At 39.7% G+C, this 15,364-nt stretch overlaps 1 protein-coding gene across 1 annotated transcript in view; it reads left to right on the top strand.

Moving 5' to 3' along the window:
- Positions 1-15,364, top strand: part of PDE7B (phosphodiesterase 7B) — a 455,595-nt gene that overhangs the window by 111,709 nt on the left and 328,522 nt on the right. The window lies entirely within an intron of this gene.

Consider the following 15,364-nt stretch of genomic DNA (forward strand, 5'->3'; position numbering starts at 1 on the left):
ATAATTGGCCAGTTGGTCAGTTGGCCAGACAGGTATCTGGAGACATCCTTATATAATGTCTAGTGTAAGGCAGGAGTTAAAGAATGAGAATGCTAAAAACTATTCTGGCCTCAAAATCACTTTTGAAGGTGATGATAAGTGCTAGAAGAATGGCTTGCTGGAAATAAGGCACCATCCTAGTAAGCTCTCTGAAAAAAAAAAAAAAAGATGGACTGAAAATGAGCTTTTTTGGGAAATGGTTGGATTTTTTTTCCTGGCCCTTGAGTCCTTTGCTCCCATACTGGGGTCCAAGGAACTGTAGTGAAATATGGTTTGGGCTCAGATTCAGCTATCCAATGCTAATTTCATTTTTTATTTCTATTCCTGCTTTTTAAGATTGAAAATATGAAAAGTTTACTATTTCCCTTTTTATACAGTAGGTTCCCAACAAGGTAGCAGTTTTGCTGGCTTTACTCCCCACTCTATCCCCCACAAAAATGTGCACATAAAACACTTTTGAGTTTAATTTGCATGATTAACATTTTCTCTATTGCTTTTTTAAGTCTAGAAAAATCAAGAAAACAAGCCCTGATTATACTATTTGACAATTTCTCAGGTACAAATTCTCACAATGAAAATTTAACAATCAGATCACCTGTTCAAGCTGGCTCCAGCACAACCCTGCATGGGTCTTGTTGCCTCCTTTCTCCTCTTCAAGCTATCCTTCATACTGCTACCACACTAATCAACTACATGGATGGATCTGCCCATGTCATTACACTGCTCAAAAATATTCAGTGGCTCCCTCTAGCTACCAAGTAAAAGTTAAAATCAACGTTTAAGACTTTCCAAAATCTGGTACCACTTTATGTTTCCTGCCTTCTTTTATAACACAACATAATGCTGTAAAAAGATCCCTTGATTTGAATTTTGGATCTACTTACTTGGTACCCATTTAAACTTGAGTACAAATAGCTGACATTTGTCTAGTGCTTTAAGATAATGTTATACTCATATATATTATTTCATTTGAGCCTACCAACTACCCAATGAGCTAAGTACTGGAGTTATTATTATCCCCATTTTTCAGATTAGAAAGCTAAGGATCTGAAAAGTTAAAGATTTCATCAAAAGTCACAGAGCTGATGAGGATCCAAGATTAGATTTGAACTCATGTCTTCCTGAATCTAAATTGAATACTCTTTCAGTTTCCTGTGTATAGGAAGGAAACAAGCATTTATTAAGTGACCACTATATGTCAGGCACTGTGCTAAGCTTTATAAATATTACCTCATTTGATCCTCGCAACAACCCTGGGAGATAGGTGCTATTATAATAGCCATTTTATAGATGAGGAAACTGAGGCAGGCAAACAGATATTAAATAGCATGCCCAAGACCATACAAATGTTAGAGGCTGAATTTGAACTCAGGTCCTCTTTGACTCTAACCCCACTGTTGATTCACTGTCCCACCTAGCTGACACAGTTCCTCCAAACTGAGGAAGTTGGACCGTGTGATTTCTAAGGTTCTTTCCTATTCTAATTCCTATAAGAAATATTCCCATCATATATTCTATGCTACAGTCAAACTATACCACTTCTGTCCTGAGAATGAATGCCCATTTGGTTTGGGGGAGGGGGTGTTTGTTTTTTATTTTGTTTTTTCACATACACAGTTCCCTATGCCTGGGAGATAATCTCTTCATTTCTTCATCTACCCCCACAGCATATCTCATCTCATCTCTCTCCCATCATCATCATCATCATCTCCTCCTCCCCCTCCTTTTCCTCCTCCTCCCCCTCCTTTTCCTCCTCCTCCCCCTCCTCCTCCTCCTCCTCCTCCTCCTCCTCCTCCTTCTTCTTCTTCTTCTTCTTCTTCTTCTTCTTCTTCTTCTTCTTCTTCTTCTTCTTCTTCTTCTTCTTCTTCTTCTTCTTCTTCTTCTTCTTCTTCTAACACTGACATAATAACTAATGAACTTCTCTTTAGCTAATGCTTTCCCCCCCACCCTTTTCTTCATCCATGTCCATCACCATAGTTCAAGCCCTCATTTCCTCCCACCTGGATGAGAGCTTTCTAAGTATAGTCCCAATTTCCAGTCTCCCTCCTTCCCCAGAGATGAACTCTTCTCCGTAGGGAGAGCTCTTTACTCCACAGAGCAGCCAACATATTCCTGCAGCTCACATTTGATTTTGCCCCTCATTTGCTAAAGAACCCCTAGTTGCCTGTAAGATAAACTATAAACTCTTCATCATGGATGGCTTTAAAGCCCTGCATGGAGGCAACCTGGCATGGAAAGAGATCCTGCCCCAAAGACCAGTCCCACCTCTGACATCTACTAGCTGTATGATTCTGGAGGAGGCAACTCTCCAAGATAAATAGTTTCAGAAAAGGTGCTGAACTCCATTAGGAGAGGGAGTTTCTTCATCCAGGTGTCCCCTAGAGCAGAGCTTCCTAAACTTTTTCCACTCATGACTCCCTTTTGCCCAAGAAATTTTTATGTGACCCCAGGTATCTGGGCATATAAAGTAGGTATACATAACCTTTTACTCTTGCCATAGTTTTTGCAACCCCCACATTCACTTATGCAACCCCACATGGGGGTATAAGAAGCTAGGCCCTAGAGACCAATAAGGTCAAGCTAAAATAGAAACAGAGGCCAATAAACTACATAAGGATCCCTGCAAACTGTATATTGACTTAGAAAACCACATATTAGCATTAATTTTTATTTATTTGGGTAAATATTTCCTAATTACATTTTAATCTGGTTCAGCTTCACTCAGGAGTGTTGTGGGCCACATGTGTCTAAGCAGTGTGTTTGATACCTCTGCCCTACGTCAATGAAATCATGACTCTAGTACCTATCCCACAATATGGAATAACTCCAACCTACATTTAGAGTCACAGTCCACATCATACCCTTCCATTTGTTCCATCTTCTAGCCAAACTAATATACTTGCTGTTGCCCAAAATAAACATTTCATTTTCTGTCTCCATGCCTTTCCACAGGCTGCCTCCTGGGCCTTTTCATCTTGGCCTCTTAAAATCCTTACCTTCCTTTGAGACTCAGATTGCTTGCAGTCTCCTACAGAAGCTTTTCATGATTCCCACCCACCCACCCCACCTTGCTGTTACTGCTTTTTCATGGACACAACTTATCTATTTACATACTCTTGTCTCCCAGTAGATTAGAAACTCCTTGAGGCCTAGGGCAATTCTTATTTTTGTTGTTATTTCTTTGTAGTGTCTTTTATATCTTCAGCATGGTACCTTTCACAAAGTAGGTCAGTAATAATTCCTCTTGGATTGTATTGGATTGTATCCATTTTCTTCCATGATGTGGATTTAGTTGATTTCCAACTGAAATGTCATCTTTTACAAGAAGCCCTTTTCAACCCCTCTAAATTCTAGTGCCTTCCCTCTCTTAATTATTTCCTATTTATCCTATATACCGCTGGTTTGTGCATATTTGTCTGTTTGCCATAAGCCTCATTAGACTGTGAACTTCTTAAGGGGAGGGACTGTATTTAACCTCATTTTTAGCCCTAACACTCAGCACAATGCCTGGTGCATAGTAGGTACTTAATAAATTAATTGATTCACCAATGAATAACAACAATAAATAGCCTTTTGCACTTGAACATCATGTACTTCTTTGTTTTGTACATCTCTAATGTACTTTGATGTTGTTCAGTCATATCCTGCTCTTTGTGACCCTATTTGGGGGTTTCTTGGCCAAGATACTGGAGTGGTTTGCCATTTCCTTCTCCAGCTCATTTAAAGATGAGGAAACTGAGGCAAACAGGGTTAAGGGACTTGTCCAGGGTCATGCATCTATTTAAGTGTCTGAGGCCAAATTTGAACTCAGGAAGGGGAATCTTCCTGACTCCAAGCCCGGTTCTCTATCCACTGTACCACCTAGCTGCCTTTAATGTACTTATCAAGCTTTATTTTATATTGAAGTTATTTATGTATTTCTCATATCTTTCCATATTCCTTTATACACAGAGACTATAAACTCCATGAGGGAATGGATTGGGCTTAATCTGCATCCTACTAAAATATTGTATTATATATCTATGATCTCCTCTAGCATCCAGCAGGCTGTTTTGTACGCTATCTACCTACCTATCTGTCATTGTCTCTCTAGCTACATATATAGACATATAATTATGTATATAATTGAATTGAATAAATATGCATCTTTGTTGATGGCTGTCAGCATTCAGAGCATCCTGAAGGCAGAATATGGAGTGAATTACTCTATGCCTATACACAAGATCTGGGAAAGCGAAATGGCCTACAGTGAGGTCATAGACAGTATACCTCATGGTATATATAGCTTGTCCAATCTCCTGCCAGGTTAAGGGCATTGCCAGGTTTAGCAGTTAAAAACTGCTCTTATTTCAGCACACATCCTTGTGATAGACTCCTGTAACAAACTATGTTCCCAGAGTATTCTGGGTCCAGTCCTGTTCTGGGCAGGCTGCCTGTAACTCTAAGTGACTTCATTAAGAGCAGCGGATGTGGGGTTGTGGGCAGAACCCAGCCCCATAGGCAATTACAAGATGGAGTCTTTGGAGCAAAAGAGAGAGAGAGACAGAGAGACAGAGAGAGAGGGAGAGAGAAGAGGAGAGGAGAGGAGAGGAGAGGAGAGGAGAGGAGAGGAGAGGAGAGGAGAGGAGAGGAGAGGAGAGGAGAGGAGAGGAGAGGAGAGGAGAGGAGAGGAGAGGAGAGGAGAGGAGAGGAGAGGAGAGGAGAGAGAGAGGCGGAGAGAGAGAAGAGAGGAGAGAGAGAGTTTCTGACTAAATCCATTTCATTGTAACAGTTGTAATTTAATCAAAAAATATAATTTCATAATTTTGTTGAGGAAAATTCTATCTTTGCAGAATTAGTTACAGGCGAGTCTAGATGCATTACCTGGGGGCAGTGGGAGTAGGGTGGGGTAGGAGTGTCTCTCTCTCTCTCTCTCTCTCTCTCTCTCTCTCTCTCTTTTCTGGCAGTGGCTTCCCTAGCCATGATGCAAATCACACTTTTATCTTGCAAAGAGACTTTATCAACATAATTTTGGATCAGAGGTCACTGTGCAACTACTGAAAAGGGCGCAAGAGTTGGAATATAATCTAAATGGAGTGTGTCTTCATGAAAACTATTTAAAAAACCATTTAAAAAAAATATTCAGACATTCTCCTACTGTATCAAAAGACCTGAATAGAATATGTCTGCTACATATAAGAATCTCAAAGTAGACATTGAAATTAGACCACAAGGAAAACTGACAAGCAATTTTTAATATCTAACCTTGAAAGAAACAAAAATTATAGTAGGATGTCAGGTATCCTCCTCCACAATTCCTTCTGCTAATATCGATAAAATACATTTAAGACTTTGAAGAAGAGTTGGAAATTTTTAAACTGAACAAATTCTTAGACATATTTCAGTCTCACTCTGTTACCTAATACTGGGAAGGTTCTATACTCTTTCCAAGCCAAAGCTGGGGCACTCCACATCGCCCCATTGTCAACATGTTTCTGTATATTCTACAATAATTTCCTTCCTCTACCTTTCATGTTCCTCAACAGACTTGGAAAGTGTGTGTGTGTATGTATACGTTTATACATATACATATGGATAGATACATATTTATACATACATATAGAGCAAGAGAGACAGAAAAATGGAAAGAGAGAGTATTGACATAGACTCATCTCCCTGTTCCCCTTGTTGTCTAGCAGGGTACTCATTGAGTTTAAGTCTTTAAGGATGAGGAAGTAGAGGTGCCATTCCATTAAAAGAACAAAACTATGTGAACTGTATGACTTTGAAGGAGTCACTTTACTGCTCTATGTCTTAGTGTTCTCATCTATAGAACCTTGGACGATTCCTTAGGTTTCTTTCAGTGGCCTCTTTTACAAGCCATCTAATCCAATCCCTGTGTTTTACAGACTTGAATGCTGAGAAACAAATAGATAAAATGCCTTCCTGACACTGAGTTCTTTACTCTTTGCACTACTCCATGTTGCGACTTAAGACTTCTACATTACCTTCCAGTTCAAAATCCATGGACTCATGAGATATTTCCATGATTTTATATATACCAATGGGACTTCCATGTAAGACAAGATGGCTTCCTTTTACTTCCAAGAACAAATATAAACTCCTCTGTTTAGTGTTTAAAGCTCAATCTACCTTTACTTTCTTACTACTCATTAATCCCCTTTATGCACTGAAATGTTCATTCAATGTGGCCTTCTCGCTGCCACTTACATACAAGACTCCATCTCTTGCCTCTATACTTTCACACTAGCTATACTCCTATGCCCAGAACTCCCTCCTCATGTCTGCTTCCCATAATCCCTTCCTTTTTTTCAAGATTCAGTTCAAGGATCATTTCCTACATGAGACCTTCACCAGTCCTCCCAGTTGATAGTGCCTTCCCCCTTTATCTATTTAGCATATACTATATCTATATAGTACCTATCTATGGGCATGTTGCATTTGGCTAAAATGGAAACTCCTTGAGGGGAGAAACTATTTTCATTGTCTTTTTATATCCAGCACTTAGTATGGTGATGGCTCCAGGCACATAGTAGGTGCTTGATAAAAGTAATTTGTCTGTCTGCCCTTAAAGAAAAAGGAAATTCCTTCTCATTTTACATAAGAATAGCTAGCAGGTTGTATAGCATTTGAAACACAAACCCTATCAAGTAGATGCTCTTCTTTTCCCATTTTAAAGATGAGGAAATCGGCTAATTGACTTGCCCAGAGTTATACAGCTAGTAAATAAATGTCTGAGGAAGCATTTAAACTCAGGTCTTCGTGACTCCAAGTTCCTAGATCTGTCCCCTGCACTAGTACCTAGTCTGCCTTTAGGAAAATTGACCTTTCCTCAGAACGTGTTGACTTAATAGAGCAAATAATGGATTGTCATCTTTGCCATCAACTAATATTTCTTAGATCTGTACAATGAGTGATGTTTGCTGTCATCAATAATAGCACCACTGTGATTTATCAAGAAGAATGGGAAGGTCTAGTTACAAACAGAGGTAGTATGCATCAAATCCTGTGAAGCAAATTGCCTGTAGCTGCTAACACTCAGTAAATCTCTGCATTGAACCAATCAATAAATATTTATTAAACACTTACTGTATGCCCAGCACTATGCCGAATGCTTAGGACACAAAAAGAAACAACACAATCCTTATTATCAAAAAGCTTACAATCTAATGACTCCTAGATATCTCCCAGGGTTGCTAAGTTTTACAGTAGATAGAATGTCAGGCCTGGAGTCAAGAAGACTCGTTTTCATGAGTTCAAATCCAGCCTCAGACACTTACTAGCTGTGTGACTCTGGGCAAGTCACTTAACCCTGTTTTGCTCAGTTCCTCGTCTGTTAAATGAGCTGGAGGAGAAAATGGCAAACCACTCCAGTATCTTTGTCCAGAAAAACCCCAAATGGGGTCACAAAGAGTCGGACATGACTGAAAAATGACTGAATGACAACAAAACTAAAATCAATGCCATGCCCTCTCAGCTCTGATGCTTTTTTCCCCTCCATCTTAGGAAGATTGCACACAAGTTTTTGCCTGATGCATTGGAATCTTCAGAGTCCATAACACTGTCTGGTGTTATAGGTAAAACAATATTATCACAAGGCTCTTCTGGCTTTTAAAGCAATAAATCTTCTCAGACCATGATAGATAGACCCGCTGTATAGTAGAAATCTGAAAAATGGTTAAGAAGTACCTCAGGGATGATTTAGTTACAGTCCATGAGCCTTATGACAGGCCAGCACACACTTTGCCTCTGAATGAACAAATTCGGCAACCCCTCCCGAAACTCCAGCAGCCTACAGTCCCTGCTCTTGTGCCAATGAAACGCTGATCTCTTTAACTCTGATGTTTTTTCTTGCCGCGTGTCATTTCTGTGTGTAGTAGAAACCAAGAATGAAACTGGTACATGAAATGTGGCTTGGTAAACTAGAGACATCTGCAGTGGCCTCCTGGCATCTGTCCTGCCCCAAATGCCTTCTTTTCTTCCTGAGGGTGTCTACTTGCATGCTGAGCACATGCTATTGCCCTCTGCTGTTCAGTGGCAAAAAGGACAGAATCTGCTCTCATGGATTGGGAGATATTCTGAACGATCTCATGAAGGAAAAAAAAGAGAGAGGGTGGAAATCAGTTGGGCAAAAACTTGGTTTTCCAAGTTTTACTTCACAATAACAGTTTTGAACATTTAAAAAATGAGGATTCCTAATGAAATGCTGAGAGCCTCTCTGGCTGCTGGCACTTTGCTAATAGAAAGCATACACCATTAAGCTAACATTTTGTTCCTTGACCGGAGAGGAAAACAAAGCTGTTTAAAATAATAACAATAATAAAAAAATGTTTTTAAACCCTGGAAAACCCATCTTCCAAAAGTCCTAATATCTCTCAAGTACCTCCTAACCAGACCTAATTAGAGTTTTATAAATTCCTGGCCTTCCTGAAGGTTCAACTCAGGCTATTTAGCCAATAGATTAGCTGTTGACTGCTGGCAACAATAGGCTCATTAGGAATTTTTCCCTCAGTTTAAAGCAATTATCTTTTTTTTTCTTTCTGCTGTGTCTCCTATTTTGACTGGCTGAGGTTAGGCTGGACAGTAAGAACCGGATGGCTATGCAGTGCCAGGTTGCTGCTGGAGATCAGCATTGACAGATTGTTGAAAAGTTATTAGCCTGACGTTTTAACAGCCTGGAATGGAGTAGAAATCTGCTCTTTCACTGGAAAAGCTTAGAAAGAAAACATGAGCTCAAACTGAGATCAGCCCCAGTTCCAAATCTGCTGTCCTATAGCAACAAGAGTTCCAGGGGCTACCACATCATTTAGAGATTAAGCCCCTCTGTGCCACCCACACAGCAGAGAGAATGAAGAGTCTGTACTTAGGCTACTGTAAAATTGACAACCCAGAAAAAGTATCCACCAGGAGCTGGGGGAAATTGTGATGTGTTCAACACTATGGTGCTAACAGTTTGAGCAGTAGCAGAAACGAGCTTCACATATGGTCCCAGCAGGATGTTTTAGTGGGAATTCTATTTTCCTTGGCCATCCAGTGGCTAAAACTGGGAGAAGGGAGGAGGAAAAAATTGCTATGATCTCAGACTTGTTTGTGGGTGGGAGTAGATGGAAGAGCCAAGAATCTATAGCCTTGGCTTATCTGTAACCTATTCATCCTTATCTTATTTTCATTTGTGTGTGTGTGTGTCAACACTAGAAAATTCAGCAGGATAAATCCTTGGGTAACTCTTGCTGTTGTTTCAGTCGTTTCAGTCCTGTCTAACTCTTTGTGATTTTATTTGGGGTTTTCTTGGCAAGGATACTGGAGTGGTTTGCTATCTCCTTCTCCACCTAATTTTACAGATGAGGAAACTGAGACAAATAGGGTCAAGTGACTTGTCCAGGGTCACATAAGTAATAAGTGTCTGAGGCTAGTTTTGAACTCAGGAAGAGGACACTTCCTGACTGAGAGATATTAGTGACTCCAGGCCTGGCACTATATCCAATGTGCCACGTAAATACTTACTAGCTTATTCTCTCCCTTCATCTCTTTCCCCATCTTTTCTCCTGACTCTGACTGGTTGTCTCATTTTCTAAGAGTCCTTCATTCAAGTTAGGCATTTTCCTTGGACTGCATCAGACTAAATAAATACTTTCCCCATCCTGAGGCTTATACTCTTCAGAATCCTTATACAAATTTTAGTTTAGTCAGAATCACACAGGGAAGGGGAAGTAGAAGCGGCTATGACCCACGTATTTTACCAGTTTTCATTTTCTGTGCCAAGGAACCACCCTGGGCAATTGTCACCACTTCAAGGGCCAGGTCCAAGCCTGTGGGAAGTTATTTCTTATGTGGAAAAGTGGTCTCATAGAAGAGAATATTTCCTAGATTCGTAATGTAGCCTCAGATTTTATCTATATATTAGATCATCTCAATATGCATCATTAGTATGGCCAAGGAAGCTCCCTGATCTGCTGATGACAGGCACCTCCCATGGAAATGGGCATGAGGCCTATGGTTACATGAATAAGGGCATATGCTGAGGACTCTGGGTTCAGTATGGTAAAGAAAAGTGTAGCAGCCTGTCCAAAGACAGTCTTCATTTGATGGATTATTAGTTTAGTTTCCTTCTCTGTAAATAAGGATAACATTTTCTTTGCCTACTTCAAATAGTTATCATGAGACTCATAAAAGATGTATACAGGTACATATATAAAAGTGCTTTGTCAGTTGTAAAGCGCTAGACCCAGGGAAAGTGTAACTATAGTGTGAAAGATTGGCTTTGTGATTTTATTAGTATTTCTTGTTTTTGTTTAATTGTTTCAGTTGCGTCTGACTTTCCATGATCCCATTTGGGATTTTTCTTGGCAGAGATACTGGAGGGGTTTGCCATTTCCTTCTCCAACTCATTTTACAGATGAGGAAACTGAGGTAAACAGGGTGGAGTGACTTGCCTGGGGTCACACAGCTAGTGTCTGAAGCCAGATTTGAAGTCAGGAAAAGGAGACTTCAGGCCTGACATTCTATCTACTGTGCCACCTTTAGTGCAAGGAATTCTTAAATGAGCAAGTTGCCTCTATTTTTGCAGGTTGACACCTTTTCTGTAACTTATAGTCCTCTAGAGTTGTCTAGGATACTGAGAGTTAAGTGACCTGCCCAGCATCACAGAGCCAACATGCGTCAGTGAAGGGACCTAGGTTGTCCTTGCTTTGAGGCCAGCTCTCTATCCATGACACCATGCTGCGTAACTCAAAGTATTATCATAAGGAAAAAAAATGTTTTAAATGGAAGTATTGGAGAACAGGTAATCCTGCTCTTAACAGAGATACATCTAGCAGTAAACCTCATTTAAGGAATTTATGAAGTGTGTCTCTGATACACTTTAAGGAACAGACCCGCCATTTTTTTCCTACAGCCCTAGCCAGCCAGAACAGACTTTCCATACTAGATATTTTATGGCCAAACGCTCACAAGTAGTTAATAGTCTGACAATGACTCCTTATTCCCCACCCTGCTGGGCTCCTCTGGACTTCATGACACCCCCAGGGACTTCATCAGGACCCTGCAAGATTATATAAATCCAAGCACTCATACCTTGTTAGTGCCTCTCCTCCCCCCTTCTGCTTTTCAGCTTTCTGTTTTGGGTTTTCCCCCCATTCCATTGTGAGTTTCTTGAGGAAAGGGATTGTTTTGCCTTTCCTTGGGGCCCCAGCTCATACCACTGTGCCTGGCACATAGTAGGCACTTATTAAATGTCAACTGACCGATATTGGTGAGCCAATATCTCCAGGCTCAATAGATAGTATCTTGCTATATTTATCCCTAATGGGGACAGCAACAAGTTCAAAATAAATAAATAAATAAGTGGACCATTAGGCTGGGGATAAAATGTTAAACCCATGCACAATCTACTAATTTTCTGATCCTAGTCAATCATTAGTTAATGGCCAAGGAACTATAACTGTCTCAGCAGGCAACAGAGAGAGCCTCCATTAACTAAGCAAGGGTTTCTTTCAATCCATAGTTCTGTTTGCTGCTGTGCATTGAAAGCTGTTTCATGGACATAGCAACAAACTGCCAATATTGCCAGATGGAAAACTGGTATAACAGAAAAAGAACTGGCCTTGGAGTCAGAAGCCTTGAATTTGATGATTCAGCTCTATCATTTACTAGCCATGGGATGCTGCACAATTCAGTTCATCTTTATGAGCTTTGTTAAAGTAATGGAACTAGACTAGATGAGGGTCTTCCAATGCTGACATTCTGGGATTCTGAAGAAAAAAAAAAGTGAGCTATTTTAGTGGAAAGAATATAAGGGGCAGCTAGGTTGGTGCAGTGGATAAAGCACCAGCCCAGGATTCAGGAAGACCTGAGTTCACATTCAGCTTCAGACATTTGACACTTACTAGCTGTGTGACCCTAGGCAAGTCATTTAACCCTTATTGTCCCACAAAAAAAAAAAAAGAAACAAAGAAAGGAAGGATGGAAGGAAGGATGAAAGAAAGAAAGAGAGAGAGAAAGAAAGAAAGAAAGGAAGAAAGAAAGAAAGAAAGAAAGAAAGAAAGAAAGAAAGAAAGAAAGAAAGAAAGAAAGAAAGAAAGAAAGAAAGAAAGAAAGAAAGAAAGAAAGAAAAAAAAGAATGTAAGACTTGGAATCAGGAAACCTGAGTATGAATCTTAGTCCTAACACTTAGCAACTGTGTGACCTTAGATAATCTATTTAGAGTCTAAATTTCCTTTCCTGAAAATTGAAAATAATAATGTTAGGAATGTCTGACCTACCGATCTCACAAGGCTTTTATGACAATCAGATGAAAGAAGACATAAAAGTGCTTTGCAATCACAGAATGCCAAGTAAATACAAATTACTGTTCTGTAAAACCCAATAGGCATGGGGCAGCTAGGTGGTGCAGCCCCGGCCTTGGATTCAGGAGGACCTAAGTTCAAATCTAGCCCCAGACACTTGACACTTACTAGCTGTGTGACCCTGGGCAAGTCACTTAACCCCCATTGCCCTGCAAAACAAAAAACAAAAAAAAAACCCAATAGGCATTTATTCAGAATTTAACATGTGAAAGATACTATGCTAGGTGATTGGAATACACATACCCTTACCTACCAATAAATCATGAAACATTCATTAAGCATTTGTTATACACCAAGCAATCTGCTAAGTCCTGGGTATACAAAGATGAAAATGAAACAACTCCCTGCCCTCAAGGTACTTATATTTTAATGGAGAAAATTACATTTTGAAAAGAAACGAAGTCTAAGTGAGGACAAAAGTATAGAAAAAATACATTTGGAAGTGGTAAAGCTCTTTGGAGCTGGTTAAAAAAAACAACATATTAAAAAAGCTTTGGGGAATGCTATGTCTACAGGGAAATGTAAGATGGGGACACAAATGATGAGATTATAGACTTTCTGGGACCCTAGTATATTTTCATATTCAGTTTTATTTTGTTTCTAAAGCTGTGTTAGAGTACAGAACAAGACAATTTAAATGGTGGAGTATTATTGGTAGCAATCGTAGCAGTTTTTTTTTTTCCCTTTAGCTATATCATCTAAAAAGATTTGCTAAATTCTTGACTGGTTTTTATTACCTATTGTGATTTCTAGTGTGATGAAAATGAATGGAAAAATAGAATTCTTGTAAGTGAAATTCATTTGATTGAAAATTCTGCTGTAACAATTTAACTAAATGAAGGAAAGCAATTCCATGGCCTAGGAGAGGAGACCAGCTTTAAAGTTAAGAAAGCCTGGGTTCAAGTCTTGCTGCTGACTCCTACTGGCTGTGTGACCTTGGGCAAGTCCCTTAACTTCTAAGTGCTCTGGATAAGACCCTGAGACTCAGAGCAAATGCTGTTCTGCATTAGTAGTTTGTTTCCTAAACCAATGAAACCCTGGCTCCACCCCAAATGAGGGGTACTTATGTTCTGGATAGATTTGCATTCTTTCTTTATGACAGAGCAGCATGTCACTATTTCATTCACCCAGGTTCAAAACACTAAAATCACTTTTGACTCACTTTTCTCCCTCCCACCCACATCCAATCTTTGTCAGTCTCTGTCCATTCTCTCCCATCCCCCCAATGTCACTTTCAGTCATCCCTTATTCTCCCTTCACATTCCCCTGGCCATGGTCTGGACCTTCATCATCTATCATTTGAATTACTATAGCTAGATTGAGCTTGTTGTCCTACTTCTAGCCTCTCTACTCTCCAGGCTGCCTTTCACCCAACTGCCAAAATCATATTAATGTACAGGTCTAAGCATGTAATTAATATTCAACTGATCAATACACATTGTATCTTCCCATTGCATGTAAAATAAAATACAGACTCTTTTAGAGTACTCTTCAATTTAGCCTTTTGCTAGCCTATTAAATTTTTTTTTTCCTTTTTAGAGTTTCTCCATTTCAGCTAAATTGGATAGCCTTCCTTACTTGTGGCCAAGAAAACCTGGGTTCAAATCCCACTTCCTACACCTATGAGCTATATGACCCTGAATAAATTTTCTCTGAGCCTCATCTTCATCTGTAAAGTATGGAAGTTATACCTAATGACTTCTAAAGTCCCTTCCAGCCTTAAAATCCTAAGAGATTACTTATTCCACTCTCTGGTTCTATCTCCCTCCTTATCTTGGCCTTTCAAAAGGCTTTGCTTCTTTAAGGCCCAACTCAGGGGCCATCGCCAGTCATCTTGACTCTTGTCTTGCCACTGAATTATGATGACTCTGGAGGAAAGAGTGAGCCCTGCCTCACTTTAGCCCAATTCACTCACAAGTCAAGATATCACCCTTGTGACATCATTGGTCTTTTTTCCAGAATGAAAAACAAGCAACAACAAGGCCCAACTCATGTGTAACTTGACCACTTCCTGACTTTCTCCCATGGGAAACAGTCCCTTCTTCAAAATTGCCTTGATCACTTTATTTGAATCTCTCTTTTCCCCCCTCTTATACTTTGCCATGCGCTATATTTATTTGTGTATACATTTTATCAGTTTTTAGTAGCTTACAAAAGGGCAAGTAGGTAGTACAGTGGATAGAGTGCCCAGCCTGGACTCAGGAAGACTCTTCTTCCTGAATTCAAAACTGGCCTCAGACACTTACTAGCTGTGTGATCCTGAGCAAGTTATTTAACCTTGTTTGCCTCAGTTTCCTCATCTATAAAATGAACTGCAGAAGGAAATGTATCTTTGCCAAGAAAACCCCAAAAGTGGTCATGGACATGACTGAAATGACTGAACAAAAGTAGGTTACAATCTTCTTTAGGTCAGGTATTATGTTCTTAGTCATTAAATCCCTAACAAGAATCAGGATGTCATAATGGCTAGGGAGCTACCCGTAATGACTCCAAGATCAGGATCCCACTCTTGTCTCATATACTTTTGTGACATTAGGCTTAACCTCTCTGTACTCTAGATGACTCTCTTTTAGGGTGCAAAGAAGGTGCTGACCTACAGTGGTGGAAACAGTTTCCTGTACCAGTAAAATCACATCCCCAATCCTTATCCTTAGAACTTGGGATAGAAACTCATATTTGTTACATGTTTGCTAAATAAACATGAACTGAAAATGGCATGGTCTTCCTATGAGAAATCAACATTCATAACCTAAGTAGTAAAATTTTCTTTGCTATGAAGAATTAGCATCCATTTTTGTAAAGCTTTTCAGCTATATTTTCCCAATATCAAGGTTTCTCCATTACTTTTCTGCTTTGAGACCCCTAGATTAACATTAGCAATGAAGTTGCTAAGGGAGATGTGGCAGTTCTGTCCCTGCAGTTAGATTGATTTTCATACACAAGTATTTAAGCCAAGGATCTCTTCTTATTCAGAATGATCA

This window comes from Dromiciops gliroides, chromosome 4 (assembly GCF_019393635.1).
Source record: "Dromiciops gliroides isolate mDroGli1 chromosome 4, mDroGli1.pri, whole genome shotgun sequence".
NCBI lineage: Eukaryota > Metazoa > Chordata > Mammalia > Microbiotheria > Microbiotheriidae > Dromiciops > Dromiciops gliroides.